This window comes from Taudactylus pleione, unplaced genomic scaffold, assembly GCF_031769625.1.
Source record: "Taudactylus pleione unplaced genomic scaffold, aTauple2 ptg000454l, whole genome shotgun sequence".
Lineage (NCBI taxonomy): Eukaryota > Metazoa > Chordata > Amphibia > Anura > Myobatrachidae > Taudactylus > Taudactylus pleione.
Window position 1 is genome coordinate 3,330,720 of NW_028284856.1, and position 16,452 is coordinate 3,347,171.

The 16,452-nt window shown below is 37.1% G+C and overlaps 7 non-coding genes across 7 annotated transcripts; all 7 read left to right on the plus strand.

The window, feature by feature from the left end:
• The first annotated feature begins 466 nt into the window (after positions 1 to 466).
• On the plus strand, positions 467 to 539 carry TRNAK-UUU (transfer RNA lysine (anticodon UUU)). Its single transcript has one exon. It is a non-coding gene; the product is annotated as a tRNA-Lys (tRNA).
• A 4,036-nt stretch (positions 540 to 4,575) lies between these two features.
• On the plus strand, positions 4,576 to 4,648 carry TRNAK-UUU (transfer RNA lysine (anticodon UUU)). Its single transcript has one exon. It is a non-coding gene; the product is annotated as a tRNA-Lys (tRNA).
• A 1,306-nt stretch (positions 4,649 to 5,954) lies between these two features.
• Positions 5,955 to 6,027, plus strand: TRNAK-UUU (transfer RNA lysine (anticodon UUU)). The gene has a single exon. It is a non-coding gene; the product is annotated as a tRNA-Lys (tRNA).
• Positions 6,028 to 9,034: 3,007 nt separating this feature from the next.
• On the plus strand, positions 9,035 to 9,107 carry TRNAR-UCU (transfer RNA arginine (anticodon UCU)). Its single transcript has one exon. It is a non-coding gene; the product is annotated as a tRNA-Arg (tRNA).
• Positions 9,108 to 10,066: 959 nt separating this feature from the next.
• On the plus strand, positions 10,067 to 10,139 carry TRNAR-UCU (transfer RNA arginine (anticodon UCU)). Its single transcript has one exon. It is a non-coding gene; the product is annotated as a tRNA-Arg (tRNA).
• A 2,659-nt stretch (positions 10,140 to 12,798) lies between these two features.
• On the plus strand, positions 12,799 to 12,871 carry TRNAK-UUU (transfer RNA lysine (anticodon UUU)). The gene has a single exon. It is a non-coding gene; the product is annotated as a tRNA-Lys (tRNA).
• A 624-nt stretch (positions 12,872 to 13,495) lies between these two features.
• Positions 13,496 to 13,568, plus strand: TRNAR-UCU (transfer RNA arginine (anticodon UCU)). The gene has a single exon. It is a non-coding gene; the product is annotated as a tRNA-Arg (tRNA).
• The last annotated feature ends 2,884 nt before the right edge of the window (positions 13,569 to 16,452 follow it).

Consider the following 16,452-nt stretch of genomic DNA (forward strand, 5'->3'; position numbering starts at 1 on the left):
ATATCATACTTTTAGTGATAGAGAGATTTTCCTACTTTAGTAATTGCACAGTAGTTGTCACCATTTGAATTTACTTGGTTTTAGTATTACGAACTTTCTATAGGTTTGCGACAAACTCCAGAAGAGCCTGGAGTCGGTAAAACATCAGAACTTTAATCTGAGGGTCCAGGGTTCAAGTCCCTGTTCGGGTGAGTGTCTTTTAAGCAATGTGTCAATTTGTGAAATGGAACATAGTGCAGAGTGGGAAAATCACAAACTGTTTAAGAATGTACACCTTCAACCAAGAGGCAAATTAAATGTATTTCATCAAGAGACACTAAATGTCAAGCTTTTCAGTTCATACTTTTAGTGATAGAGAGATTTTCCAACTTTAGTAATTGCACAGTAACTAGTAGTTGTCATCATTTGAAATGACTTGTTTTTTGTATTACGAACTTTCTGCATTTTTGCGACCTATCACAGAAGAGCCTGGATAGCTCAGTCGGTAGAGCATCAGTCTTTTAATCTGAGGGTCCAGGGTTCAAGTCCCTGTTCGGGCGATTGTCTTTTAAGCAATGTGTAATTTTGTGAAATGGAACATAGTGCAGAGTGGGAAAATCACAAACTGTTTAAGAATGTACACCTTCAACCAAGAGGCAAATTAAATGTATTTCATCAATATACACTAAATGTCAAGCTATTCATATCATACTTTTAGTGATAGAGAGATTTTCCTACTTTAGTAATTGCACAGTAGTTGTCACCATTTGAACTTACTTGGTTTTAGTATTATGAACTTTCTATAGGTTTGCGACAGACTCCAGAAGAGCCTGGAGTCGGTAAAACATCAGAACTTTAATCTGAGGGTCCAGGGTTCAAGGCTCTGTTCGGTCGAGTGTCTTTTAAGCAATGTGTCATTTTGTGAAATGGAACATAGTGCAGAGTGGGAAAATCACAAACTGTTTAAGAAAGTACACCTTCAACCAAGAGGCAAATTAAATGTATTTCACCAATAGACACTAAATGTCAAGCTATTCATATCATACTTTTAGTGATAGAGAGACTTTCCTACTTTAGTAATTGCACAGTAGTTGTCACCATTTGAATTTACTTGTTTTTGTATTACGAACTTTCTATAGGTTTGCGACAGATTCCAGAAGAGCCTGGAGTCGGTAAAACATCAGAACTTTAATCTGAGGGTCCAGGGTTCAAGTCCCTGTTCGGGCGAGTGTCTTTTAAGCAATGTGTCATTTTTGTGAAATGGAACATAGTGCAGAGTGGGAAAATCACAAACTGTTTAAGAATGTACACCTTCAACCAAGAGGCAAATTAAATGTATTTCATCAAGAGACACTAAATGTCAAGCTTTTCAGTTCATACTTTTAGTGATAGAGAGATTTTCCTACTTTAGTAATTGCACAGTAACTAGTAGTTGTCATCATTTGAAATGACTTGTTTTTTGTATTACGAACTTTCTGCATTTTTGCGACCTATCACAGAAGAGCCTGGATAGCTCAGTCGGTAGAGCATCAGACTTTTAATCTGAGGGTCCAGGGTTCAAGGGTCTGTTCGGGCGAGTGTCTTTTAAGCAATGTGTCATTTTGTGAAATGGAACATAGTGCAGAGTGGGAAAATCACAAACTGTTTAAGAATGTACACCTTCAACCAAGAGGCAAATTAAATGTATTTCATCAAGAGACACTAAATGTCAAGCTATTCAGATAATGCTTTTAGTGATAGAGAGATTTTCCTACTTTAGTAATTGCACAGTAACTAGTAGTTGTCATCATTTGAAATGACTTGTTTTTTGTATTACGAACTTTCTGCATTTTTGCGACCTATCACAGAAGAGCCTGGATAGCTCAGTCGGTAGAGCATCTGACTTTTAATCTGAGGGTCCAGAGTTCAAGGGTCTGTTCGGGCGAGTGTCTTTTAAGCAATGTGTCATTTTGTGAAATGGAACATAGTGCAGAGTGGGAAAATCACAAACTGTTTAAGAATGTACACCTTCAACCAAGAGGCAAATTAAATGTATTTCATCAATAGACAATAAATGTCAAGCTATTCAGATAATACTTTTAGTGATAGAGAGATTTTTCAACTTTAGTAATTGCACAGTAACTAGTAGTTGTCATCATTTGATATGACTTGTTTTTTGTATTATGAACTTTCTGCATTTTTGCGACCTATCACAGAAGAGGCTGGATAGCTCAGTCGGTAGAGCATCAGACTTTTAATCTGAGGGTCCATGGATCAAGTCCCTGTTCGGGCGAGTGTCTTTTAAGCAATGTGTCATTTTGTGAAATGGAACATAGTGCAGAGTGGGAAAATCACAAACTGTTTAAGAATGTACACCTTCAACCAAGAGGCAAATTAAATGTATTTCACCAATAGACACTAAATGTCAAGCTATTCATATCATACTTTTAGTGATAGAGAGATTTTCCTACTTTAGTAATTGCACAGTAGTTGTCACCATTTGAATTTACTTGGTTTTAGTATTACGAACTTTCTATAGGTTTGCGACAGACTCCAGAAGAGCCTGGAGTCAGTAAAACATCAGAACTTTAATCTGAGGGTCCAGGGTTCAAGTCCCTATTCGGGCGAGTGTCTTTTAAGCAATGTGTCGTTTTTGTGAAATGGAACATAGTGCAGAGTGGGAAAATCACAAACTGTTTAAGAATGTACACCTTCAACCAAGAGGCAAATTAAATGTATTTCATCAAGAGACACTAAATGTCAAGCTATTCAGATAATGCTTTTAGTGATAGAGAGATTTTCCTACTTTAGTAATTGCACAGTAACTAGTAGTTGTCATCATTTGAAATGACTTGTTTTTTGTATTACGAACTTTCTGCATTTTTGCGACCTATCACAGAAGAGCCTGGATAGCTCAGTCGGTAGAGCATCTGACTTTTAATCTGAGGGTCCAGAGTTCAAGGGTCTGTTCGGGCGAGTGTCTTTTAAGCAATGTGTCATTTTGTGAAATGGAACATAGTGCAGAGTGGGAAAATCACAAACTGTTTAAGAATGTACACCTTCAACCAAGAGGCAAATTAAATGTATTTCATCAATAGACACTAAATGTCAAGCTATTCAGATAATACTTTTAGTGATAGAGAGATTTTTCAACTTTAGTAATTGCACAGTAACTAGTAGTTGTCATCATTTGATATGACTTGTTTTTTGTATTACGAACTTTCTGCATTTTTGCGACCTATCACAGAAGAGGCTGGCTAGCTCAGTCGGTAGAGCATCAGACTTTTAATCTGAGGGTCCAGGGTTCAAGGGTCTGTTCGGGCGAGTGTCTTTTAAGCAATGTGTCATTTTGTGAAATGGAACATAGTGCAGAGTGGGAAAATCACAAACTGTTTAAGAATGTACACCTTCAACCAAGAGGCAAATTAAATGTATTTCACCAATAGACACTAAATGTCAAGCTATTCATATCATACTTTTAGTGATAGAGAGATTTTCCTACTTTAGTAATTGCACAGTAGTTGTCACCATTTGAATTTACTTGGTTTTAGTATTACGAACTTTCTATAGGTTTGCGACAAACTCCAGAAGAGCCTGGAGTCGGTAAAACATCAGAACTTTAATCTGAGGGTCCAGGGTTCAAGTCCCTGTTCGGGCGAGTGTCTTTTAAGCAATGTGTCGTTTTTGTGAAAAGGAACATAGTGCAGAGTGGGAAAATCACAAACTGTTTAAGAATGTACACCTTCAACCAAGAGGCAAATTAAATGTATTTCATCAATAGACACTAAATGTCAAGCTATTCAGATAATACTTTTAGTGATAGAGAGATTTTTCAACTTTAGTAATTGCATAGTAACTAGTAGTTGTCATCATTTGATATGACTTGTTTTTTGTATTACAAACTTTCTGCATTTTTGCGACCTAACACAGAAGAGCCTGGATAGCTCAGTCGGTAGAGCATCAGACTTTTAATCTGAGGGTCCATGGATCAAGTCCCTGTTCGGGCGAGTGTCTTTTAAGCAATGTATCATTTTGTGAAATGGAACATATTGCAGAGTGGGAAAATCACAAACTGTTTAAGAATGTACACCTTCAACCAAGAGGCAAATTAAATGTATTTCATCAAGAGACACTAAATGTCAAGCTATTCAGATCATACTTTTAGTGATAGAGAGATTTTCCTACTTTAGTAATTGCACAGTAGTTGTCACCATTTGAATTTACTTGGTTTTAGTATTATGAACTTTCTATAGGTTTGCGACAGACTCCAGAAGAGCCTGGAGTCGGTAAAACATCAGAACTTTAATCTGAGGGTCCAGGGTTCAAGTCCCTGTTCGGGCGAGTGTCTTTTAAGCAATGTGTCATTTTTGTGAAATGGAACATAGTGCAGAGTGGGAAAATCACAAACTGTTTAAGAATGTACACCTTCAACCAAGAGGCAAATTAAATGTATTTCATCAAGAGACACTAAATGTCAAGCTTTTCAGTTCATACTTTTAGTGATAGAGAGATTTTCCTACTTTAGTAATTGCACAGTAACTAGTAGTTGTCATCATTTGAAATGACTTGTTTTTTGTATTACGAACTTTCTGCATTTTTGCGACCTATCACAGAAGAGCCTGGATAGCTCAGTCGGTAGAGCATCAGACTTTTAATCTGAGGGTCCAGGGTTCAAGTCCCTGTTCGGATGAGTGTCTTTTAAGCAATGTGTCAATTTGTGAAATGGAACATAGTGCAGAGTGGGAAAATCACAAACTGTTTAAGAATGTACACCTTCAACCAAGAGGCAAATTAAATGTATTTCATCAAGAGACACTAAATGTCAAGCTATTCAGATAATGCTTTTAGTGATAGAGAGATTTTCCTACTTTAGTAATTGCACAGTAACTAGTAGTTGTCATCATTTGAAATGACTTGTTTTTTGTATTACGAACTTTCTGCATTTTTGCGACCTATCACAGAAGAGCCTGGATAGCTCAGTCGGTAGAGCATCTGACTTTTAATCTGAGGGTCCAGAGTTCAAGGGTCTGTTCGGGCGAGTGTCTTTTAAGCAATGTGTCATTTTGTGAAATGGAACATAGTGCAGAGTGGGAAAATCACAAACTGTTTAAGAATGTACACCTTCAACCAAGAGGCAAATTAAATGTATTTCATCAATAGACACTAAATGTCAAGCTATTCAGATAATACTTTTAGTGATAGAGAGATTTTTCAACTTTAGTAATTGCACAGTAACTAGTAGTTGTCATCATTTGATATGACTTGTTTTTTGTATTACGAACTTTCTGCATTTTTGCGACCTTTCACAGAAGAGGCTGGATAGCTCAGTCGGTAGAGCATCAGACTTTTAATCTGAGGGTCCAGGGTTCAAGGGTCTGTTCGGGCGAGTGTCTTTTAAGCAATGTGTCATTTTGTGAAATGGAACATAGTGCAGAGTGGGAAAATCACAAACTGTTTAAGAATGTACACCTTCAACCAAGAGGCAAATTAAATGTATTTCACCAATAGACACTAAATGTCAAGCTATTCATATCATACTTTTAGTGATAGAGAGATTTTCCTACTTTAGTAATTGCACAGTAGTTGTCACCATTTGAATTTACTTGGTTTTAGTATTACGAACTTTCTATAGGTTTGCGACAAACTCCAGAAGAGCCTGGAGTCGGTAAAACATCAGAACTTTAATCTGAGGGTCCAGGGTTCAAGTCCCTGTTCGGGCGAGTGTCTTTTAAGCAATGTGTCGTTTTTGTGAAAAGGAACATAGTGCAGAGTGGGAAAATCACAAACTGTTTAAGAATGTACACCTTCAACCAAGAGGCAAATTAAATGTATTTCATCAATAGACACTAAATGTCAAGCTATTCAGATAATACTTTTAGTGATAGAGAGATTTTTCAACTTTAGTAATTGCACAGTAACTAGTAGTTGTCATCATTTGATATGACTTGTTTTTTGTATTACAAACTTTCTGCATTTTTGCGACCTAACACAGAAGAGCCTGGATAGCTCAGTCGGTAGAGCATCAGACTTTTAATCTGAGGGTCCAGGGATCAAGTCCCTGTTCGGGCGAGTGTCTTTTAAGCAATGTATCATTTTGTGAAATGGAACATATTGCAGAGTGGGAAAATCACAAACTGTTTAAGAATGTACACCTTCAACCAAGAGGCAAATTAAATGTATTTCATCAAGAGACACTAAATGTCAAGCTATTCAGATCATACTTTTAGTGATAGAGAGATTTTCCTACTTTAGTAATTGCACAGTAGTTGTCACCATTTGAATTTACTTGGTTTTAGTATTACGAACTTTCTATAGGTTTGCGACAAACTCCAGAAGAGCCTGGAGTCGGTAGAGCATCAGACTTTTAATCTGAGGGACCAGGGTTCAAGTCCCTGTTCGGGCGAGTGTCTTTTAAGCAATGTGTCATTTTGTGAAATGGAACATAGTGCAGAGTGGGAAAATCACAAACTGTTTAAGAATGTACACCTTCAACCAAGAGGCAAATTAAATGTATTTCATCAATAGACACTAAATGTCAAGCTATTCAGATCATACTTTTAGTGATAGAGAGATTTTCCAACTTTAGTAATTGCACAGTAACTAGTAGTTGTCATCATTTGATATGACTTGTTTTTTGTATTACGAACTTTCTGCATTTTTGCGACCTATCACAGAAGAGCCTGGATAGCGTAGTCGGTAGAGCATCAGACTTTTAATATGAGGGTCCAGGGTTCAAGTCCCTGTTCGGGCGAGTGTCTTTTTAAGCAATGTGTCATTTTGTGAAATGGAACATAGTGCAGAGTGGGAAAATCACAAACTGTTTAAGAATGTACACCTTCAACCAAGAGGCAAATTAAATGTATTTCATCAATAGACACTAAATGTCAAGCTATTCAGATAATACTTTTAGTGATAGAGAGATTTTTCAACTTTAGTAATTGCACAGTAACTAGTAGTTGTCATCATTTGATATGACTTGTTTTTTGTATTACGAACTTTCTGCATTTTTGCGACCTATCACAGAAGAGGCTGGATAGCTCAGTCGGTAGAGCATCAGACTTTTAATCTGAGGGTCCAGGGTTCAAGGGTCTGTTCGGGCGAGTGTCTTTTAAGCAATGTGTCATTTTGTGAAATGGAACATAGTGCAGAGTGGGAAAATCACAAACTGTTTAAGAATGTACACCTTCAACCAAGAGGCAAATTAAATGTATTTCACCAATAGACACTAAATGTCAAGCTATTCATATCATACTTTTAGTGATAGAGAGATTTTCCTACTTTAGTAATTGCACAGTAGTTGTCACCATTTGAATTTACTTGGTTTTAGTATTACGAACTTTCTATAGGTTTGCGACAAACTCCAGAAGAGCCTGGAGTCGGTAAAACATCAGAACTTTAATCTGAGGGTCCAGGGTTCAAGTCCCTGTTCGGGCAAGTGTCTTTTAAGCAATGTGTCGTTTTTGTGAAATGGAACATAGTGCAGAGTGGGAAAATCACAAACTGTTTAAGAATGTACACCTTCAACCAAGAGGCAAATTAAATGTATTTCATCAATAGACACTAAATGTCAAGCTATTCAGATAATACTTTTAGTGATAGAGAGATTTTTCAACTTTAGTAATTGCACAGTAACTAGTAGTTGTCATCATTTGATATGACTTGTTTTTTGTATTACGAACTTTCTGCATTTTTGCGACCTATCACAGAAGAGCCTGGATAGCTCAGTCGGTAGAGCATCAGACTTTTAATCTGAGGGTCCAGGGTTCAAGGGTCTGTTCGGGCAAGTGTCTTTTAAGCAATGTGTGATTTTGTGAAATGGAACATAGTGCAGAGTGGGAAAATCACAAACTGTTTAAGAATGTACACCTTCAACCAAGAGGCAAATTAAATGTATTTCACCAATAGACACTAAATGTCAAGCTATTCATATCATACTTTTAGTGATAGAGAGATTTTCCTACTTTAGTAATTGCACAGTAGTTGTCACCATTTGAATTTACTTGGTTTTAGTATTAAGAACTTTCTATAGGTTTGCGACAAACTCCAGAAGAGCCTGGAGTCGGTAAAACATCAGAACTTTAATCTGAGGGTCCAGGGTTCAAGTCCCTGTTCGGGCGAGAGTCTTTTAAGCAATGTGTCGTTTTTGTGAAATGGAACATAGTGCAGAGTGGGAAAATCACAAACTGTTTAAGAATGTACACCTTCAACCAAGAGGCAAATTAAATGTATTTCACCAATAGACACTAAATGTCAAGCTATTCATATCATACTTTTAGTGATAGAGAGATTTTCCTACTTTAGTAATTGCACAGTAGTTGTCACCATTTGAATTTACTTGGTTTTAGTATTACGAACTTTCTATAGGTTTGCGACAAACTCCAGAAGAGCCTGGAGTCGGTAGAGCATCAGACTTTTAATCTGAGGGACCAGGGTTCAAGTCCCTGTTCGGGCGAGTGTCTTTTAAGCAATGTGTCATTTTGTGAAATGGAACATAGTGCAGAGTGGGAAAATCACAAACTGTTTAAGAATGTACACCTTCAACCAAGAGGCAAATTAAATGTATTTCATCAATAGACACTAAATGTCAAGCTATTCAGATCATACTTTTAGTGATAGAGAGATTTTCCAACTTTAGTAATTGCACAGTAACTAGTAGTTGTCATCATTTGATATGACTTGTTTTTTGTATTACGAACTTTCTGCATTTTTGCGACCTATCACAGAAGAGCCTGGATAGCGTAGTCGGTAGAGCATCAGACTTTTAATCTGAGGGTCCAGGGTTCAAGTCCCTGTTCGGGCGAGTGTCTTTTAAGCAATGTGTCGTTTTTGTGAAATGGAACATAGTGCAGAGTGGGAAAATCACAAACTGTTTAAGAATGTACACCTTCAACCAAGAGGCAAATTAAATGTATTTCATCAAGAGACACTAAATGTCAAGCTTTTCAGTTCATACTTTTAGTGATAGAGAGATTTTCCTACTTTAGTAATTGAACAGTAACTAGTAGTTGTCATCATTTGAAATGACTTGTTTTTTGTATTACGAACTTTCTGCATTTTTGCGACCTATCACAGAAGAGCCTGGATAGCTCAGTCGGTAGAGCATCAGACTTCTATTCTGAGGGTCCAGGGTTCAAGGGTCTGTTCGGGCGAGTGTCTTTTAAGCAATGTGTCATTTTGTGAAATGGAACATAGTGCAGAGTGGGAAAATCACAAACTGTTTAAGAATGTACACCTTCAACCAAGAGGCAAATTAAATGTATTTCACCAATAGACACTAAATGTCAAGCTATTCATATCATACTTTTAGTGATAGAGAGATTTTCCTACTTTAGTAATTGCACAGTAGTTGTCACCATTTGAATTTACTTGGTTTTAGTATTAAGAACTTTCTATAGGTTTGCGACAAACTCCAGAAGAGCCTGGAGTCGGTAGAACATCAGAACTTTAATCTGAGGGACCAGGGTTCAAGTCACTGTTCGGGCGAGTGTCTTTTAAGCAATGTGTCGTTTTTGTGAAATGGAACATATTGCAGAGTGGGAAAATCACAAACTGTTTAAGAATGTACACCTTCAACCAAGAGGCAAATTAAATGTATTTCATCAATAGACACTAAATGTCAAGCTATTCAGATCATACTTTTAGTGATAGAGAGATTTTCCAACTTTAGTAATTGCACAGTAACTAGTAGTTGTCATCATTTGATATGACTTGTTTTTTGTATTACGAACTTTCTGCATTTTTGCGACCTATCACAGAAGAGCCTGGATAGCGTAGTCGGTAGAGCATCAGACTTTTAATCTGAGGGTCCAGGGTTCAAGTCCCTGTTCGGGCGAGTGTCTTTTAAGCAATGTGTCGTTTTTGTGAAATGGAACATAGTGCAGAGTGGGAAAATCACAAACTGTTTAAGAATGTACACCTTCAACCAAGAGGCAAATTAAATGTATTTCATCAAGAGACACTAAATGTCAAGCTTTTCAGTTCATACTTTTAGTGATAGAGAGATTTTCCTACTTTAGTAATTGAACAGTAACTAGTAGTTGTCATCATTTGAAATGACTTGTTTTTTGTATTACGAACTTTCTGCATTTTTGCGACCTATCACAGAAGAGCCTGGATAGCTCAGTCGGTAGAGCATCAGACTTCTATTCTGAGGGTCCAGGGTTCAAGGGTCTGTTCGGGCGAGTGTCTTTTAAGCAATGTGTCATTTTGTGAAATGGAACATAGTGCAGAGTGGGAAAATCACAAACTGTTTAAGAATGTACACCTTCAACCAAGAGGCAAATTAAATGTATTTCACCAATAGACACTAAATGTCAAGCTATTCATATCATACTTTTAGTGATAGAGAGATTTTCCTACTTTAGTAATTGCACAGTAGTTGTCACCATTTGAATTTACTTGGTTTTAGTATTAAGAACTTTCTATAGGTTTGCGACAAACTCCAGAAGAGCCTGGAGTCGGTAGAACATCAGAACTTTAATCTGAGGGTCCAGGGTTCAAGTCACTGTTCGGGCGAGTGTCTTTTAAGCAATGTGTCGTTTTTGTGAAATGGAACATATTGCAGAGTGGGAAAATCACAAACTGTTTAAGAATGTACACCTTCAACCAAGAGGCAAATTAAATGTATTTCATCAATAGTCACTAAATGTCAAGCTATTCAGATCATACTTTTAGTGATAGAGAGATTTTCCTACTTTAGTAATTGCACAGTAGTTGTCACCATTTGAATTTACTTGGTTTTAGTATTATGAACTTTCTATAGGTTTGCAACAGACTCCAGAAGAGCCTGGAGTCGGTAAAACATCAGAACTTTAATCTGAGGGTCCAGGGTTCAAGTCCCTGTTCGGGCGAGTGTCTTTTAAGCAATGTGTCGTTTTTGTGAAATGGAACATAGTGCAGAGTGGGAAAATCACAAACTGTTTAAGAATGTACACCTTCAACCAAGAGGCAAATTAAATGTATTTCATCAAGAGACACTAAATGTCAAGCTTTTCAGTTCATACTTTTAGTGATAGAGAGATTTTCCTACTTTAGTAATTGCACAGTAACTAGTAGTTGTCATCATTTGAAATGACTTGTTTTTTGTATTACGAACTTTCTGCATTTTTGCGACCTATCACAGAAGAGCCTGGATAGCTCAGTCGGTAGAGCATCAGACTTTTAATCTGAGGGTCCAGAGTTCAAGGGTCTGTTCGGGCGAGTGTCTTTTAAGCAATGTGTCATTTTGTGAAATGGAACATAGTGCAGAGTGGGAAAATCACAAACTGTTTAAGAATGTACACCTTCAACCAAGAGGCAAATTAAATGTATTTCACCAATAGACACTAAATGTCAAGCTATTCATATCATACTTTTAGTGATAGAGAGATTTTCCTACTTTAGTAATTGCACAGTAGTTGTCACCATTTGAATTTACTTGGTTTTAGTATTACGAACTTTCTATAGGTTTGCGACAAACTCCAGAAGAGCCTGGAGTCGGTAAAACATCAGAACTTTAATCTGAGGGTCCAGGGTTCAAGTCCCTGTTCGGGCGAGTGTCTTTTAAGCAATGTGTCGTTTTTGTGAAATGGAACATAGTGCAGAGTGGGAAAATCACAAACTGTTTAAGAATGTACACCTTCAACCAAGAGGCAAATTAAATGTATTTCATCAATAGACACTAAATGTCAAGCTATTCAGATAATACTTTTAGTGATAGAGAGATTTTCCAACTTTAGTAATTGCACAGTAACTAGTAGTTGTCATCATTTGATATGACTTGTTTTTTCTATTACGAACTTTCTGCATTTTTGCGACCTATCACAGAAGAGCCTGGATAGCTCAGTCGGTAGAGCATCAGACTTTTAATCTGAGGGTCCAGGGTTCAAGGGTCTGTTCGGGCGAGTGTCTTTTAAGCAATGTGTCATTTTGTGAAATGGAACATAGTGCAGAGTGGGAAAATCACAAACTGTTTAAGAATGTACACCTTCAACCAAGAGGCAAATTAAATGTATTTCATCAAGAGACACTAAATGTCAAGCTTTTCAGTTCATACTTTTAGTGATAGAGAGATTTTCCTACTTTAGTAATTGCACAGTAACTACTAGTTGTCATCATTTGAAATGACTTGTTTTTTGTATTACGAACTTTCTGCATTTTTGCGACCTATCACAGAAGAGCCTGGATAGCTCAGTCGGTAGAGCATCAGACTTTTTATCTGAGGGTCCAGGGTTCAAGTACCTGTTCAGGCGAGTGTCTTTTAAGCAATGTGTCATTTTTGTGAAATGCAACATAGTGCAGAGTGGGAAAATCACAAACTGTTTAAGAATGTACACCTTCAACCAAGAGGCAAATTAAATGTATTTCATCAATAGACACTAAATGTCAAGCTATTCATATCATACTTTTAGTGATAGAGAGACTTTCCTACTTTAGTAATTGCACAGTAGTTGTCACCATTTGAATTTACTTGTTTTAGTATTACGAACTTTCTATAGGTTTGCGACAGACTCCAGAAGAGCCTGGAGTCGGTAAAACATCAGAACTTTAATCTGAGGGTCAAGGGTTCAAGTTCCTGTTCGGGCGAGTGTCTTTTAAGCAATGTGTCGTTTTTGTGAAATGGAACATAGTGCAGAGTGGGAAAATCACAAACTGTTTAAGAATGTACACCTTCAACCAAGAGGCAAATTAAATGTATTTCATCAAGAGACACTAAATGTCAAGCTTTTCAGTTCATACTTTTAGTGATAGAGAGATTTTCCTACTTTAGTAATTGCACAGTAACTAGTAGTTGTCATCATTTGAAATGACTTGTTTTTTGTATTACGAACTTTCTGCATTTTTGCGACCTATCACAGAAGAGCCGGGATAGCTCAGTCGGTAGAGCATCAGACTTTTAATCTGAGGGACCAGGGTTCAAGTCCCTGTTCGGGCGAGTGTCTTTTAAGCAATGTGTCATTTTGTGAAATGGAACATAGTGCAGAGTGGGAAAATCACAAACTGTTTAAGAATGTACACCTTCAACCAAGTGGCAAATTAAATGTATTTCATCAATAGACACTAAATGTCAAGCTATTCAGATCATACTTTTAGTGATAGAGAGATTTTCCAACTTTAGTAATTGCACAGTAACTAGTAGTTGTCATCATTTGATATGACTTGTTTTTTGTATTACGAACTTTCTGCATTTTTGCGACCTATCACAGAAGAGCCTGGATAGCGTAGTCGGTAGAGCATCAGACTTTTAATCTGAGGGTCCAGGGTTCAAGTCCCTGTTCGGGCGAGTGTCTTTTAAGCAATGTGTCGTTTTTGTGAAATGGAACATAGTGCAGAGTGGGAAAATCACAAACTGTTTAAGAATGTACACCTTCAACCAAGAGGCAAATTAAATGTATTTCATCAAGAGACACTAAATGTCAAGCTTTTCAGTTCATACTTTTAGTGATAGAGAGATTTTCCTACTTTAGTAATTGAACAGTAACTAGTAGTTGTCATCATTTGAAATGACTTGTTTTTTGTATTACGAACTTTCTGCATTTTTGTGACCTATCACAGAAGAGCCTGGATAGCTCAGTCGGTAGAGCATCAGACTTCTAATCTGAGGGTCCAGGGTTCAAGGGTCTGTTCGGGCGAGTGTCTTTTAAGCAATGTGTCATTTTGTGAAATGGAACATAGTGCAGAGTGGGAAAATCACAAACTGTTTAAGAATGTACACCTTCAACCAAGAGGCAAATTAAATGTATTTCACCAATAGACACTAAATGTCAAGCTATTCATATCATACTTTTAGTGATAGAGAGATTTTCCTACTTTAGTAATTGCACAGTAGTTGTCACCATTTGAATTTACTTGGTTTTAGTATTAAGAACTTTCTATAGGTTTGCGACAAACTCCAGAAGAGCCTGGAGTCGGTAGAACATCAGAACTTTAATCTGAGGGTCCAGGGTTCAAGTCCCTGTTCGGGCGAGTGTCTTTTAAGCAATGTGTCGTTTTTGTGAAATGGAACATATTGCAGAGTGGGAAAATCACAAACTGTTTAAGAATGTACACCTTCAACCAAGAGGCAAATTAAATGTATTTCATCAATAGTCACTAAATGTCAAGCTATTCAGATCATACTTTTAGTGATAGAGAGATTTTCCTACTTTAGTAATTGCACAGTAGTTGTCACCATTTGAATTTACTTGGTTTTAGTATTATGAACTTTCTATAGGTTTGCGACAGACTCCAGAAGAGCCTGGAGTCGGTAAAACATCAGAACTTTAATCTGAGGGTCCAGGGTTCAAGTCCCTGTTCGGGCGAGTGTCTTTTAAGCAATGTGTCGCTTTTGTGAAATGGAACATAGTGCAGAGTGGGAAAATCACAAACTGTTTAAGAATGTACACCTTCAACCAAGAGGCAAATTAAATGTATTTCATCAAGAGACACTAAATGTCAAGCTTTTCAGTTCATACTTTTAGTGATAGAGAGATTTTCCTACTTTAGTAATTGCACAGTAACTAGTAGTTGTCATCATTTGATATGACTTGTTTTTTGTATTACGAACTTTCTGCATTTTTGCGACCTATCACAGAAGAGCCTGGATACCTCAGTCGGTAGAGCATCAGACTTTTAATCTGAGGGTCCAGGGTTCAAGGGTCTGTTCGGGCGAGTGTCTTTTAAGCAATGTGTCATTTTGTGAAATGGAACATAGTGCAGAGTGGGAAAATCACAAACTGTTTAAGAATGTACACCTTCAACCAAGAGGCAAATTAAATGTATTTCATCAAGAGACACTAAATGTCAAGCTTTTCAGTTCATACTTTTAGTGATAGAGAGATTTTCCTACTTTAGTAATTGCACAGTAACTACTAGTTGTCATCATTTGAAATGACTTGTTTTTTGTATTACGAACTTTCTGCATTTTTGCGACCTATCACAGAAGAGCCTGGATAGCTCAGTCGGTAGAGCATCAGACTTTTTATCTGAGGGTCCAGGGTTCAAGTACCTGTTCAGGCGAGTGTCTTTTAAGCAATGTGTCATTTTTGTGAAATGGAACATAGTGCAGAGTGGGAAAATCACAAACTGTTTAAGAATGTACACCTTCAACCAAGAGGCAAATCAAATGTATTTCATCAATAGACACTAAATGTCAAGCTATTCATATCATACTTTTAGTGTTAGAGAGACTTTCCTACTTTAGTAATTGCACAGTAGTTGTCACCATTTGAATTTACTTGTTTTAGTATTACGAACTTTCTATAGGTTTGCGACAGACTCCAGAAGAGCCTGGAGTCGGTAAAACATCAGAACTTTAATCTGAGGGTCAAGGGTTCAAGTTCCTGTTCGGGCGAGTGTCTTTTAAGCAATGTGTCGTTTTTGTGAAATGGAACATAGTGCAGAGTGGGAAAATCACAAACTGTTTAAGAATGTACACCTTCAACCAAGAGGCAAATTAAATGTATTTCATCAAGAGACACTAAATGTCAAGCTTTTCAGTTCATACTTTTAGTGATAGAGAGATTTTCCTACTTTAGTAATTGCACAGTAACTAGTAGTTGTCATCATTTGAAATGACTTGTTTTTTGTATTACGAACTTTCTGCATTTTTGCGACCTATCACAGAAGAGCCGGGAAAGCTCAGTCGGTAGAGCATCAGACTTTTAATCTGAGGGTCCAGGGTTCAAGTCCCTGTTCGGGCGAGTGTCTTTTAAGCAATGTGTCATTTTGTGAAATGGAACATAGTGCAGAGTGGGAAAATCACAAACTGTTTAAGAATGTACACCTTCAACCAAGAGGCAAATTAAATGTATTTCATCAATAGACACTAAATGTCAAGCTATTCAGATCATACTTTTAGTGATAGAGAGACTTTCCTACTTTAGTAATTGCACAGTAGTTGTCACCATTTGAATTTACTTGTTTTAGTATTACGAACTTTCTATAGGTTTGCGACAGACTCCAGAAGAGCCTGGAGTCGGTAAAACATCAGAACTTTAATCTGAGGGTCCAGGGTTCAAGTCCTTGTTTGGGCGAGTGTCTTTTAAGCAATGTGTCGTTTTTGTGAAATGGAACATAGTGCAGAGTGGGAAAATCACAAACTGTTTAAGAATGTACACCTTCAACCAAGAGGCAAATTAAATGTATTTCATCAAGAGACACTAAATGTCAAGCTTTTCAGTTCATACTTTTAGTGATAGAGAGATTTTCCTACTTTAGTAATTGCACAGTAACTAGTAGTTGTCATCATTTGATATGACTTGTTTTTTGTATTACGAACTTTCTGCATTTTTGCGACCTATCACAGAAGAGCCTGGATACCTCAGTCGGTAGAGCATCAGACTTTTAATCTGAGGGTCCAGGGTTCAAGTACCTGTTCAGGCGAGTGTCTTTTAAGCAATGTGTCATTTTTGTGAAATGGAACATAGTGCAGAGTGGGAAAATCACAAACTGTTTAAGAATGTACACCTTCAACCAAGAGGCAAATTAAATGTATTTCATCAATAGACACTAAATGTCAAGCTATTCAGATCATAC